The 11,996-nt window shown below is 36.1% G+C and overlaps 1 non-coding gene across 1 annotated transcript; it reads right to left on the bottom strand.

The window, feature by feature from the left end:
- Window positions 1-474: 474 nt before the first annotated feature.
- On the bottom strand, window positions 475-547 carry TRNAA-UGC (transfer RNA alanine (anticodon UGC)). Its single transcript has one exon. It is a non-coding gene; the product is annotated as a tRNA-Ala (tRNA).
- Window positions 548-11,996: the final 11,449 nt, after the last annotated feature.

Here is an 11,996-nt window from a genome sequence, read left to right as displayed (position 1 = left end):
CTCTCTATATGAGACATTACTCTCTTTTATTAAGGCTTTCTTTACTTACAATAAGTCCTCTCTCTATATGAGACATTACTCTCTTTTATCTATAAGGCTTTTCTCTCTATATGGGACATTACTCTCTTTTATCTATAAGAATGGCGGCATAGCCATAATGATATAATAATCCTTATATAAGTATCTTTTATTTTTCTCTTGTACCCACCTTATACATAACATGTTAAATTAACTCATACTTAAAAAAACAATCTCTCTCTTTTGGAGATTCGAGGTATCGATTCCCGTACCCCGTACCTCTCGCATGCTAAGCAAGCACTCTACCATCTGAGCTACATCCCCACAATTTTTGCATCACAAAACCCTAAATTTCCGATCATCAATAATAGTGAAAATGAAGAAATATTACTACCCAACATGACATGAATAAGGAAAAATTGAAATAATATATTTAATAATAGATAGTCTTATTTTTGGAGATGCGGGGTATCAATCCCCGTACCTCTCGCATGCAAAGCGAGCGCTCTACCATCTGAGCTACATCCCCATGATTTGTTCATCATAAAACCCTAAATGTCCCATCATCAATAATAGTGAAAATAAAAAAAATATCAAAATATTAATAACAAATAGTTTGGTTTGGTGATGCGGGGCATCCATAATTGTGAAAATGAAAAAATATAATAACAAATTAAATACTTTCTTTTGGAGATGCGGGCTATCAATCCCCGTATAACTCGCATGCAAAGCGAGCGCTCTACTATCTAAGCTACATCTCCACAATTTTTATGTCACAAAACCCTAAACGTCTCGTCATGAATAATAGTGAAAATGAAAAAAATATCGCTACTCAATATGTCATAAATAAGGAAATATTGAATAGAAATAAAATAGTAATAACGAATAGTTTCTTTTGGAGATGCGAGGTATCGATCCCTATATCTCTCGCATGCTACATTCCCACGATTTTACATCAAAAAACTCTATACTTCCCGTCATCAATGATATTGAAAGTGAAAAACTATCCCCGCTCATTATGTCGTAAATAAGGAAAAATTTAAAAGAACTAATATATTTAGTAATCGTTTCCTTAGTTGATGCCTGGTATTGATCCCAGTACTTCTCACATGGGATGCAACGCTCTACCATCTAAGCTATATCCTCAAGATTCTTATATCACAAAATCCTAAACATCTCGTCATCAATAATAGTGAAAATAAAAAAATAACGCTATTCATTATGTCATAAATAAGGAAAAATTGAATAGAAATAAAGTAATAACGAATAATTTCTTTTGGAGATATGGGGTATCGATCCGATCCCCGTACCTCTCGCATGCTAAGCAAGCAATCTACCATCTAAGCTACATTCCCACAATACTTATATCAGAAAATCCTAAATGTCCTGTCATCAATTCTAGTGAAAATGAAAAAATATCTCCGCTAATTATGTCATAAATAAGGAAAGGTTGAATAGAAGTAAAATATTAATAACAAATAGTTTCTTTTGGAGATGCGGGATATCCCCTTACTCTTGCATGTTAAATGAGCTCTACCATTGCATGTTAAATGAGCTCTACCATCTAAGCTACATCCCCACAATTCTTGCATCATAGTTAAATGAGCTCTACCATTGCATGTTAAATGAGCTCTACCATCTAAGCTAGATCCCCACAATTCTTGCATCATAATACATTTTCCATCATAAGCTACATCCCGAGCTACATCCCCACAATTGTTGCATGATAAAACCCTCAAATTCCCATCATCAATAATAGTGAAAAGGAAGAAAATCTAGAGATGCAGGGTATCGATCCCCATACCTCTCACATGCAAAGCGAGTGCTCTACCATCTAAGCTATATCCCCACAATTTCAATGTCACAAAGTCCTAAACATTTCGTCATCAATAATAGTGAAAATGAAAAACTATCCTTGCTCATTATGTCCTGAATAAGAAAAAATTGAAAAGAAATAACATATTTAGTAATCGATTCAATCGGAGATGCAAGGTATTGATCCCCGTACTTTCCACATGGAAAATGAACTCTCTACCATTTGAACTACATCCCTATGATTCTTACATCAAAAAACCCTAAACGTCGCTTCATCAATAATTGTGAAAATGAAAAAGTATCTCTGCATATTATGTCATAAATAAGAAAATATTGAATAGAAATAAAATATTAATAATAAATAGTTTCTTTTGGAGATGCATATTATGTCATAAATAAGAAAATATTGAATAGAAATAAAATATTAATAATAAATAGTTTCTTTTGGAGATGCGAGGTATCGATCCTCGTACCTCTCGCATGCTAAGCGAAGCTACATCCCCACAATTCTTGCATCACAAAACCCTAAATTTTCCATCATCAATAATAGTGAAAATGAAGAATATTGCTACTCAACCTGTCATGAATAAGGAAAAATTGAAAAGAAATAATTTTCAATAATATATTTAATAATAGATAGTTTTATTTTGGAGATGCGTGGTATCTATCCCCGTACCTCTCGCATGCAAAGCAAGCGGTCTACCATTTGAGCTACATCCCCACGATTCTTATGTCACAAAATCCTAAACGTCTCGTCATCAATAATAGTGACATGAAAAACTATCCCTGCTCATTATGGCGTAAATAAGAAAAAATTGAAAAGAAATAATATATTTAGTGATCGATTCATTTGGAGATGCATGGTATCAACCCCGTACTTTCCACATCAAAAGTGAGCGCTCTACTATCTGAACTACATCCCCACGATTCTTACATCAGAAAACCCTAAACCTCCCGTCATCAATAATTGTAAAAATGAAAAAATATCTACGCTCATTATTTCATAAACAAGGAAAGATGGAATAATATATTTAGTGATAATGAAAAAATATCTCCGCTCATTATTTCATAAGTTTAGTGATCGATTCATTTGGAGATGCAAGGTATCGATCTCCGTACTTTCCACACCGGAAGCGAGCGCTCTACCATCTGAGCTACATCCCCACGATTCTTACATTAAAAAATCCTAAACCTCCCGTCATCAGTAATTGTGAAAATGAAAAATATCTCCGCTCATTATTTCATAAATAAGGAAATATGTAATAGAAATAAAATATTAATAACATAGTTTACATACGTGTCACTTGTGTTATTTTAATGTGTTTATTTACTTGGTAAATGTCTTTCATACTACAATCTCATGAAGGGGCATTTTGAGAATCGAACTTTCATACCACTAGACCAAATGCCCTTGTTATACCACTTGAAACATATGTATGAAGCCTTACCCTTGTTATACCACTTGAAACATATGTATGAAGCCTTAGGCCTAGGTATTAAGGTCGTATTTTGTCGTATTGCAGGAAACACGTGAAGTCCTCGGATGTAGAATTTGTCTTGGAGAATAAAGCCTTGGGATGAGACGTTAAGAAAGACTTGAGCCAAATAAAGCCTTGGGATGGGATGTTAAGAAAGACTTTGAGCCAAATAAAGCCTTGGGATGGGATGTTAAGAAAGACTTTGAGTATTAAGAGCATGATGGTAAGTATAAAATGTCGAGTATGAAGTTAGGTTGATTTCAAATATGAAGTCCTTAGATAAGAAAAGATTTAGACATAGGGGCATTTCAAGAATTAAACTCAAAACCTCTTGCATCCCAAGTGAGAATCATACCACTAAACCAAATGTTTTTTCTTGAACACCCAATATTTTTAGCTTCTACTCAAATATATTTTTCTCTTAGTAGTTGTTGGGCTATAAAACGAAAAGTTGAATTGTTATAATATACCAGGGTTATCAAATAAACCAACAACGCAAGAAAATAAACAAACTAATCAATTTTGGTTGGATTGATTCGGTTCAGTTCATCAGTTTGTTTGATTTAATTTTTCTATTTTGCCTCGTATGACAAGAAAATAAAGTTGTATTGAATGCACCTTAGTTTCATTTATGACAAACTCATATGAAACATAATTGCATTAATAGTACTCAGAGTTGGAGTCTATAAGCATTTCATGAACTTCAGTGCAATTCGTGCTTCATTAAAGATGAGATGAACTTTAGTTAGGTAAGGGGAACTTTAAATTACTTCATGTGGAGCTTCAATTACTATATGCTAGTTACAATCTTTAGGATTGACTAATTGGACACGAGTTCATGGATTTAGGGAAAATTTTGTGTAATTATCAACTACAACTTATGGTTTAAAATTTTTAGGACATAATTTAGGTAGTTGTTTTTATGAGTCCTAAACTTGTTTCTTTGCATAATATGGATTTAGTTGAACTATTATTATCCATAAGATGGAAAAAGAAATTGTGTTTGAATTGACTAATAGACCTAGGTTCGTCGTTGTTGTCTTTTAACTTGTGATTTTGCAAAAAGCTTAACTAATATGAATTGTCATGTCACAAGAACTTTAAGGTAAATCAAGAATATACCCTACACATCATTCAAGATGACAATAAAATGGAGTTGAATTGAACGCACTTTAGTTTCATGTTTGGCATGTTCAAGATAAAACATAATTGTATTAATGATATTGAGTGTGGAATCTATAAGAATTTAATGATCTTAAGAGAAATTCCTGTTTTATAAGAGGATAACAACTTTATTTAAGGTACTAGGAGTTTAAGAATTTGGATTTAAATCTGGTTAAGGAACGGTGAGATTTGAAAGTTTTGAATTCTAGACCAAATTTGTACCTAATTATTTCTTTTTATGACTAGTTATAAATTAAGAGAAAAATATTTTTGTAAATATAGATTTATCTCTAAAACTTTCGTGACGAAACCATGTTCAGACTAGCCGTTTAAAGTCAGGAGATGCGGTCACAGGTGTGATTATTTTGGATGGGTTCGTAATGGAACTTACCGTTGAGATGAGGGAGCCTTCAAAGGTTGTGCACTCACAGATGGGGTTGTTATGTAGCATTAGTCTGTCTTTGTGTTTGAATTCTTTTGTACTTTTTTTTTTTTTTGTTTGGATAAATTTGAACAACACCGTCTTATAATTTTATTTTATTTTATATTTAATGTTGTGTTACTCAATCTCATTTTAATTTTACAACATTTTCTTATTTTATATTAATTTACTTTTATTTTTATTTTTATTTTTTTTCACTCTCAATTTTAATTTCTATTTGAGTTTTGAACCCTTGAAATTTGGGTTGTGACAGATTGGTATCAGAGCAGCCAGATTTTAAATTATATAGATTTTTTCTTAGGATAAAGAGTTGTATATCTCTATGACTCAGCTCGATGACACGTCTCTCCGCGACCAAGTATGCAGTCTAACCCTATTTTTTATTATATGATATGTTGTAAAACTTGTATGAATTTATTGTATGTTTTGATTTTTGTGGTAGTTATAAAATGTTCTTGGACGTTAAAGAGTGAACGTTAACTATATAAGACAATAGTGGATCAACGTTATAGTGTCTAGATATGGTGAGGAGGAAAAGAGTGGTCATGAGATATCTGACTAGCCTTAGGAAAACAGAGAGTTGTCGTTGCACAGTGCGAGACATCTAATCCATGAAATTTTGGTACTAGAAATTAAGAAACTGGAGATGGTCCCCAAACGTCTGTATGGACCATTTCCAATCGCACTTTCTTTGGTTCCTTGGCAGCGTCACCCAGATTAACCCTACGGCGTGACAATCCTTGAGCTTCCACTCCTCCGTGGTCATGGTATCCAGCTTCACCCCCAAAATGGGTTCCTGAATATCTTTCTCGTATAGGTAGTCTTCAATCTGCATCTTCTAGATACTGATATCGAATCCATCAAACTTTTCAATTCCAGTCTTTGAACTTTTCATCTTCACAGATCGTGGTGAATCTCTCCTCGCTCTGATACCAATTATTAGAATAACACAACAATGCACACACTTGATCTAAATGAACACAAAGAACATGATAGAGAAAATGTAAGAAGAAATATTGACCTGCAAAGGCTCTTTTCAGTGATCACTCAAATGCTTGGCAAAGACACCAAGCCAACATTTCTACTGAAGAAGAGAGACAAAAACAAACCACTAAAGCAACACATGTTCACGCAGAAATACCATCGAGACGGATGAAGAGAAGGGTCGACCACGATAATTTCAAAGAAAATAGAGAGTTATGATAAGTTAAGGTCAAATCAACTTTGAGTTCAAAGCAACAAGAACCAAAGACTGGTGGGAAAATTCTATGGACTAGTCGAAGTTGTCAACAAGATTAGGAAGACATCATATAGGATCCAATTGCTCCTATGGATACAGACTAACCCTGTTGTCCACGTCAGTAACTTGAAACGTTATTATTTTGACCAAGAAAACATCAAGTAAAAGCAGGTGGTATGACATCATGCAAAGAAGAAATTGTTTCAAGCGAAGAAAGTAGGAAAGACACCAACAGAGAAGACTTGAAGAGTTAACAAACCGAGAAGTGATTTTCAACAGGTCCTAGTAGGTTGGAAAAGACTCCTCAATACTGAGATCAGCTAGAAGCGCATCGCGAGACCTAAAGTCAGCCTCATCCTACAACGTTGATTTATGAAGAGTCGGTTGATAGAGATATTGACAAATTGTGTAAGGGCAGATGTCGCGGTCATGATTGGCCAAGGCGTGTTGCCTGTGGCTGCATGTTAGATGTCTCAGCTATTCTTGTAAACGATTTGTGGTTCATGGTGGCATGATCATTCCAAACCCCTTTTACTTGCTTTCATCTTAGATAGGCCTTTACTATTATTGTTGTGCCAATACGGGGTGTATGATTAGTCCTCAAAATCATATCTACACCCATCAGGACTAAAATGTCCCAAAATGTACTATAGGAGAACGTGACCAGTTGTTGTTTCTTCACTTTTAGCTTATAACATTGTTTTATTTGAAATTATTTTTAACGTATTTTCTCGCTCACGTTTTCTAAAATATTTCTTTCTAAATGTGATTCGAGCATACACTGCTATTGTTCGTTCAGTCTAAATTTTGCATGGTTGACTTGTTCATTGGATTAGAACAAATGTCACATAATCATTGTCTCACTACTGCAAGAGTGCGATTGTGACACTTGTCTTCCATTTAGTTGTGGGCCGCATCTTCTAACTAGTTACGTGAGTTTGGCCTGGAGCATACGTGTAGGTTGAAAAGGAAATGGTTGGATGCGAACTGCGAATAAGGGTTGGGCTATGGAAGGTTTTTTTTTTTTTTACCACATATGGACTTTGGGCTAGTGAGTCTTAAATTTGGGTTCGTTTTTTAGTTCATATGAACTCAAATTAAACCTACTAGTTCCTTCTTCCTTGCACGACTCACTTCTATTCTCTGTTCTGCCTCTTCTTGCTCTCTGAAACTTCTTTAAAGGCTATTGTTCACCGATTATTTGGGAGCATCTTCCTTAAAAGGATTGTGACCACAGATGACTTATGTAGAAAATTTGTACCACCTTTCCTAAAACCATTAGCGGACAACATACCCAAAACTGATGCGCTGACCAGACTACGCTACACCTCGTCTCACCCCCCCCCCCCAAGAGTATATGGATCCACCTAATCGATGAACACTCAAACCAAACTCGCCCATCCTTTTTGGCACAGGGACGCGAAAATCAATCCGAGTAGTCTACAGTGGGGAGACCCCTTAAATCAACAAGCAAGAATGGCTAGGTTGATAGCAGGGTTAAAGAAAAGGCGAGTATGAAAAGACGTATCGCGTAACCGTCCCTATAAGCAGCTTCATTCTTTCTTGATCTATGAACCGACTTTATGAAAAAAATCAGTCTTTCAGCTGAAAGTGTGACTGTTGGGTATGGATAAGCAGGATCTCTTGGTTCGGGGAAAACCAGAGATGTTGGCTAAGAAAGCTAAGCAGGCAAGTACAGGACGGACAAAATGCACATACAAATTGATTGACATGATCCCTCTCCCTCTCTCTTTGGCAAGTTGGCTAGTTGCACGATAATCGGGAAAGCATACCAGGTAGGGAAAGAAAGGTTGCTCGATCTTCTGTAAGGCCAACCCTCAACGGCGAGATCACCAGGCAATGCTATACGTCCGATAGAAGTCCAAGGTTTCGTCTACTACGGACCAGGAAGCTCTTGGAAGAGCTATCGTGAAATGAGAAATACATTCGATTATGACAACTAATAGATAGCAAACTTTTTGGTAGAAACTGAATGATCCCTTGGCTCGGGCAAGAAAAGGAAAAGGTAGTCGTACTCCTACCTTTTCCGTCGGACGATAGGAAAGTTTGAGCTGAAAGATAGAATCACACCTGGTAAGAAAGGCAGGCTTAGCAGGTTTCTCTAAACATATAAACAAAAAGAGGAAGCAACCGGTCCTAACGAAGATACCGATACGCATACATTCTCGCATGGAAGAACCTAGCTGAACCAGATCAACGGTCCTAACCTAGTCCGACTGACCTTCTTTGGCTGGCCCCCGCCCCTTGTTACAAGGTCAACCCGTACGTGCTTTTTCCTTTCGTTTAGTTAGATGGCTTACCAGCTCTTTCGGCTCATAGCAGCAGTATGAAAAGCGGAATCCTCAACCTTAGTCGAGTCCGCATTGTCATACGAATCGACATCGACCAAACCAAGAGCTCCTATTTTTTCTTTAACGAAAGTGGATCTAACAGTTTCGATAAAACCAACCTCTTTTAAAGAAGGAGTCGCTCTGCCTTGATCACTGTGGACATATGCAGCTCCCGTTTTACCTTTGCCTACCGTGAAAAGAAAAGTTCCCTCACGATAGGCCCTCCCAGCTCCCGAACGTCTTTCTATCAATCGAGAGAGGTATAGAATAGTACAACAAACCAACAAGACAAGAATGGACTCATAAGATGGGCGATTAGGGAAGCGATTTCATTTGTGTTATCCGCCAAGGAAATGATCAAGGAATTCTCTATACACGGCTGAGAGATGACCATATTGTTGCACATCCTGAATAAAGTACCGTAGGCAAGCGAAGCTTTTGAAAATGAAAGCGTGTAGAACTCAGATCCACTTTCTCTTCGATTCGTAAACTTCGGATCTTATCTTTCTTTCGTCTTCGGGTGACTGAGAGAGAATTTAGGTCTGGCGTGCATCCGATTTGGTCAACAATAAGGTACAGATAGGATTGATTAAATGGACTTGAAGTTCCATTATCGTTAGGTTGAAGATCTCTACGAGGTTTAGTGCACTTTGGTAGTTGCGAATGTTGTCGTAATCGAATGTCTTTCTCATTTGACATTCTCTCTTACCAAGCACTCATACTCGCCAGGGTTGAGGAGACAGCCCGTGAGCTAATTGGGTTTCAAGATTGCGTATACGCGAAAAGAGCTCACTTTTGGTTTAGACACAACTAAACTGGTTCTGGTTCAGGAAAGGGTCTGATCTCTTTCATTGGAGCACATTGATGCCGAAGGAGTCTTCGGAACCGGTGGAGAGGCTATGATGACTTCAGGCTATTCAAATAGCATGACTGATACCACAAAGAAAGGGTATCTAAGTCACACTAGTGGAATAGCTTTTAACCGACTCAGAACAATCCAGCGAGGGAGAAATCCTCGAACTCCAAGAAGAATCTGATTCATATTCTAGCATAGAATACGAATCAGAACAAGAAGGAAAAAGGACGTGCGAAGGATGCATAAATGTCCTTACAAAGGATCAAGAAATTCTACTCGAAGTAGTAGAAAAAGTTCAAGATCCAGAAATTCAACAAAAAAAATTGTTATGACAATCTCTAAGCCACCTGAAAAGGAAGAAAGAAATCCCTACAAACTCCAATCAGTTCTCCAAAGATTTGAAAAACCGAGAGAACGCACTACTCAAGATTTACAAAGAGAGATTAATAATCTAAAACAAGAGGTACAGGCGTTAAGATCTGAAACTAGGTCAGAATCTTATATGCTTCGTCAAGAAATTCTCAATCTTCAGGAAAGGCTGCCCGAACAAAGGGAAACGGCCCAACCGAACCTGGACGAAGAAGATTTTCAAAGTTCCTTCGTTGGAGCCATCACCACTTCTCAATATAAAAAATGGTACGCTCGCGTTACCTTAAAAATTTATGATTTCAAAATCACACTAAAGGCTCTCATAGATATTGGAGCCGATCAAAATTGCATTCAAGAAGGCTTAATACCTACAAAGTATTTTGAAAAAACTAGTAGGGTTTTAGAGGTGCAAACAACAACAAACTCAAAATTAATTACAAACTATCAAAAGTTCATGTTTGCAATGATGGAATTTACTTCGTAAATTCCTTCCTTTTAGTAAAGGATTTAGGACAAGAGGTAATCCTAGGTACTCCTTTCGTTACTCAATTATATCCTTTTAAAATAAATGAAAAGGGGTTACCGTCAAAGGCCTTAGGAAAAAAGATAAAATTTAACTTTCTTTACCCACAAGGATTAGTGAAATAAATAACCTTAAAAAAAATACAATTATTCAATCAATAAATGAATTAAATTACAGGGAAAAACAAATTTCTTTTTTAAAGGAAGAAATTTCATTCAAAAGAATAGAAGAACAAATTCAAAATAAGACTGTCCAGTCTAAAATCAAAACTTTACAAACTCAAATAGAGAGGGAAATTTGTTCAACTATCCCTAATGCCTTTTGGAATAGGAAGCAACACAGTTGATCTTCCTTATGTCAAAAACTTCGAGGAGAAAAATATTCCTACGAAGGCCCGACCTATTCAAATGAATAGAGAATTACTAACATTGTGCAAAGCAGAAATCAATGATCTTTTACAGAAGGGTCTTATTAGACCGTCAAAGAGCCCCTGGTCATGTGCGGCTTTTTACGTCAACAACCACGGAGAGAAGGAACGTGGAGTCCCGCGACTGGTAATAAACTACAAACCCTTAAATAAGGTTTTGGAATGGATTAGATATCCAATTCCAAATAAATCAGATTTAATGCAAAGAATTTCAAATGCAAAAATAATTTCAAAATTTGATATGAAATTAGGATTTTGGCAAATCCAGATCTCAGAAAAAGACAAGTACAAAACGGCTTTCAATGTCCCTTTCAGACAATACGAATGGAACGTTATGCCATTTGGGATAAAAAAACGCTCCATCCAAATTTCAAAAGATTATGAATGATATTTTGAATCCTTTTCAAGACTTTTCAGTTGTTTATATTGACGATGTTCTGATTTTTTTCTCAAAACATCGATCAACACTTTAAGCATCTTCAAACATTTTTTACGGCAGTCAAAAGAAGCGGTTTAGTTGTGTCTAAACCAAAAATTAAACTTTTTCAAACAAAAATCGGTTTTCTTGGATTTGAAATTTATTTGGGTCTAATTAAACCCATTCAAAGGTACATGGAGTCTGCCTCAAATTTTTTGGACCAAATTACAGATAAAACCCAACTACAAAGATTTTGGGATGTCTCAATTATGTGTCTAATTTCCTTCAAAATATCAAACCCATTTGCAAGCCACTTTATGAAAGGCTAAAAAAGAATCCATAGCCGTGGACAGAAGAACACATCAAAACAGTCCAAAAAATCAAATCCCTTGTCAAGTCAATTACGTGTTTATCGCTGATAAACCCAAGGGCTAGTTTAATAGTGGAGACCGACGCATCCGATATTGGATATGGAGGAATCGTGAAACAGTCCCTTGACAAGAAAGAATCCATTGTCCGTTTCCATTCGGGAATATGGAATTCTACTAAAAAAAATTACTCAACAGTAAAGAAAGAAATACTTTCGATAGTACTTTGTGTACAAAAATTTCAAAATGATTTAATTAACAAAAGTTTTGTTATCAAAACAGATTCAAGGGCATCTAAATTTGTTTTAGAAAAAGATGGCAAGAATCTTGTGTCTAAACAAATTTTTGCTAGATGGCAAGCCATTTCATCTTGCTTCGACTTCCAAATTTTGCCTATAAAACGGGTCGAAATCCCCTTGCGAGATTACCTCTCAAGAGAGTTCTTACTCTCAAAGAAAAATTCTCCCCAACACCAATCTCCTTCTCCCAGTAATGACCGGAAAGAAAGTGATCGAAAATGGGAAGAA

Source organism: Cucurbita pepo, chromosome 10 (genome assembly GCF_057944985.1).
Source record: "Cucurbita pepo subsp. pepo isolate OVF chromosome 10, ASM5794498v1, whole genome shotgun sequence".
Classification (NCBI taxonomy): domain Eukaryota; kingdom Viridiplantae; phylum Streptophyta; class Magnoliopsida; order Cucurbitales; family Cucurbitaceae; genus Cucurbita; species Cucurbita pepo.
Note: the sequence above shows the minus strand (reverse complement) of the source record. Positions and strands in the feature narration are given on the sequence as shown.